This window comes from Haplochromis burtoni, unplaced genomic scaffold (assembly GCF_018398535.1).
Source record: "Haplochromis burtoni strain Fernald_Lab_line unplaced genomic scaffold, NCSU_Asbu1 Contig_764, whole genome shotgun sequence".
Taxonomy (NCBI): Eukaryota; Metazoa; Chordata; class Actinopteri; order Cichliformes; family Cichlidae; genus Haplochromis; species Haplochromis burtoni.
The window spans coordinates 162,478-166,371 of NW_024583125.1; the positions used below are offsets into that span (position 1 = coordinate 162,478).

General features: G+C 43.5%; 1 pseudogene; it reads left to right on the plus strand.

Annotated features, from left to right (window-relative positions):
* Positions 1 to 1,974: 1,974 nt before the first annotated feature.
* LOC121812724 lies at positions 1,975 to 2,667 on the plus strand (annotated as a pseudogene).
* Positions 2,668 to 3,894: the final 1,227 nt, after the last annotated feature.

Consider the following 3,894-nt stretch of genomic DNA (forward strand, 5'->3'; position numbering starts at 1 on the left):
GTGGCTGAGCGCCGGCGTGGGCGGGGGTGGCAGTTCTTGGTGGACTGGGAGGGGTACGGTCCCGAGGACCGCCTCTGGGTTCCGCGTTCCTTCATTCTGGACCCGTCCCTCATCGCTGGTTTCCGCGCTTCTCTCCGCAGGCCGCTGTCCGGTCGGTCCCCTGGGGGGGACCCTTGAGGGGGGGGCACTGTCATGGTCCGTGGTCCTGTGTCGGTGGAATGCGTGATGCTCGGGTAGCCACACCCCCGGGCTGGGCCATCGCCAGCACACCTGCTCTCCATCACGGTGACTACACGGAGATCTACTTAACCCGGCGCTGACGGATGCTCCACGCCAGTCCGTTAGTCACCCCCACGGTGGTAACCAGACTTTCGCTAAAGCGTGCATTCTCTTCTGGATTGGAACTGTGTTTTAACCTGCCTATTTCTGTCCAGGTTTTCTACTCGGCGCCTGCTACCTGCCTGTCCTCCGGCTCAACTGGATCTCACGGTGCTCACCGGGCCCTTTCACCATTCCTCGGACTTCCTGCTCCTCCACGGACTGCCACACTTCCCTCCCGAGCTCCCACGGTCCCGTTCCACCGTAAGCCCACTACTCTAACCCAGTCCAGATGTGTTTTCCCCGCTTCCCGGCTCCCTAGTAATCATCTCCCCTTTTTATTGCAGCCTCCCGCCGTCCCGATCCCGGCTTCCTCGTGTCATTTTCCCCCCGGGTTTTTAGTTTTTTGTTTTGCTCCCTAGTTTCCCCGGGTCGCCTTTTGTTGTTATAATAAAGTGTTTTTTCTGTTAGCTCGGAGTCTGCGCCTGGATCCTTTCGTGCCCGCGCACCACGGCCGTGACACTCTGACTGTAGAGCGACACGGCTCTCAGACTCTGAGACAAACAAACTCAACTAAATCATTCACTGTTTGTCCAGTTTGTCGGCCAACATGAAAACAAATATAAACAACAAAGTTTTATAAACAGTACATTTATTTAAATTCCAGCAACAGGATCTGGGTCGGACTTGAACCCAGGTTTCTGCACTGAGCTTTGTGTCAGAGGAGCTAAACTGGCTTTGAGAACTGGCTTTTAAAATGAGACAAATATTATCGACTGGTCTTCTAACAGGATATTCTACCCCCAAAATAAACTTTTTAGCACATTTTTAAATAAATAATTAGATATTTGGAAACAAGATGATATTTTGAAATAAGGCCCTAAATTGTGAATCCACCTTGTTGTAAAATGTCCCAAAAAACTGAAAAAGAGAGAAGCATGATGATGATGATCAAACAGAAGAACAAATAACCTGAACAACATGTTTGCTCTGGGTTAGGGTCAGGGTTAACCTCTCACCCAAAATTATTTAACTGTATATGAACCAGTATCAGAGTAAAGCCAGCGTCAGTTGCTGATACTATTCTTATAACTAACTAATTTTTATTTAGGTTTTCTAGAATCTCTTCATTTATTTTAAATGTTTCACAAAATCAAAAGTTCACAATAACATAGTGAGTGGCAAAACTTTCTAGAATTCAAAAAAATAAGTCCTTCATTTTCTTCTAAATTATGGGATTTTAAGATATAAAAGACCTTGGATAGTGGGATTTTTTAATAAAATAAACACTCATAAATACTGAAAAAAAGAGTAGATATATTTCCAGTAGATCCCCTGATAAACGCAGATACAAAGGTTATTAAGCAATGTCGAAGGAGAGAAAAAGATCATTCAAAATAAAGTGTCTGATCACCTCCTCTGCATTCATGCTCTGAAAACCATTCTTCCTTTCAATAAAACACATGCGCTGAGATTTGAAGGTGTTACCTACTGCTCACTGTGTCTGTGGACTTTGTTAATTAAATTTCCATAACAATATGTTTTGAAAAATTTGTTATTTATAACAAACATTTCGCATCATCAGATGGATCCCACTCCCTGCTGGAGTCAGATGATTTCCATAGAGAGGCACTTTGCATCAGCAGCACCATGCTCCAGTGCTCTGGGAGAGTTTATAGTCCTGAGAGTTGAACACTGGATGACTGACAGCTGTCCTTCATCACAACAGAAGCCACAGAAATCCTCCTCATCAAAAACATGACTTTGATCTGCGTCCTCATCTGGACTCTCCTCTGCTGCTGCTTCACAGGTAAAGTCCAGAGAATCAAACTCCTCTCCTCTATCAACATCTGTCCCTCTGAAATGAAGCCCACAAAACCATGAAGCTGCTTTATGTTTTTGTCTCTGTGTCCTCAGAGTCCAGAGGACAGATCACAGTGACTCAGCCTGGAGCAGTGAGCTCTGCTGTGGGAGGATCTGTGAGCATCAAGTGTACGACCAGTCAGAATGTTTACTACAGCACCACATCACTATTTAGCCTGGTACCAACAGAAAGATGGAGGAGTTCCTAAACTGCTCATTTATATGCTAGCACTCGAGTATCAGGGATTCCAGCTCGTTTTACAGGCAGTGGATCAAACTCTGACTTCACTCTGACCATCAGTGGAGTCCAGGCTGAAGATGCAGCAGTTTATTACTGTCAGAGTTTTCACTATCCTAACAGTCAGTATGTGTTCACACAGTGAAAAACAGTCGTACAAAAACCTCCCTCAGTCAGACTGAACAGAAACTGAAGTGACTGCTGCAGCTGGAAGATACTGCAGAGACTGATACAGTTCACTGAGGACCACACACACACACACACACACACACACACACACACACAGTTAACTTTATTCAAACTTTGTTGAAAATTTCAAAACGGTTCTGTCAGGTTTATATTATTGAATTGTCATTTATGCGTAGAAATATTTACTCATATATGCTTAGTTTTACAATCAATTGCATATTGATAGAGGTTTGATCCTGAGCAGTCTGTAAAGACTCTGTGTGCCTTCCAGAGTGTTCTGGCATGCACACTCACATTCTGGGGGCACGAGAGAGGTCGTACCTTCCTTTATTGTTTTATGGTATATCAAACAAACCAATATGTAATTCTCTTTATTTTGGGGTGAGTCGATCTTCTGTTTTTCGACTGCAGTTAGTCCAGAATGCTGCTGCACGCCTTTTAACTGGCACTCGTAGATACGAGCATATCACCCCAGTTTTATATTCACTTCATTGGCTGCCCGTGCATTTTAGGATCCATTTTAAGTGCTTTTATTTGTTTTTAAATGTTTGTCCAATGCTGCCCCTGTGTACCTCTCTGAGCTTCTTCATCCATACATACCTTCCCGGTCCCTCAGGTCGGCAGACCAGCTCCTCCTGAGGTGCCCAGGACTAATCGTAAGCTCAGAGGGGATCGGGCGTTTGCTGTGGCAGCACCAAAATTGTGGAATGAGTTGCCTTTACATGTTAGACAGGCACCTTCCTTATCTGTTTTTAAATCACGTCTTAAAACATATTTATTTACCTTGGCTTTTAGCACAGCAGGACTTGTTGATGTCTCTTAATACGTTTCTTATTAATTATATTATTTTTAATTTTAAGATATTTTATATGTAATTTAAACTGTTTCCTCTCTGTTTTATATTTGTAGCACTTTGGTCAACATATGTTGGATGTAAAGTGCATTATAAATAAAGATGCTATGCTATATCCGTTTTAGTTCAAGTGCCTTTTGTTTAGATGAACTGCTGGACTTCCAGACCAGCAGGTTAGGGAAGTCATTTATGGGGTCACACTCTGACCCCCCCAACAACCCCACACCCCCACACCTACACACACACGCACACACTTATCTAAGACAAAGTGAGTCAATGTGTGATATGTAACATGTAATCCTAATGACTTTCTACCTCACCTACACCGCTTCTCTGAGATTTTAAGCACTTTCGGTCCCTAGTTATAACATATAGTTATTAAAGTTACATAATTTTCTCAAGGATCAGTAAACTTTTTGGCTGACGAAAACAA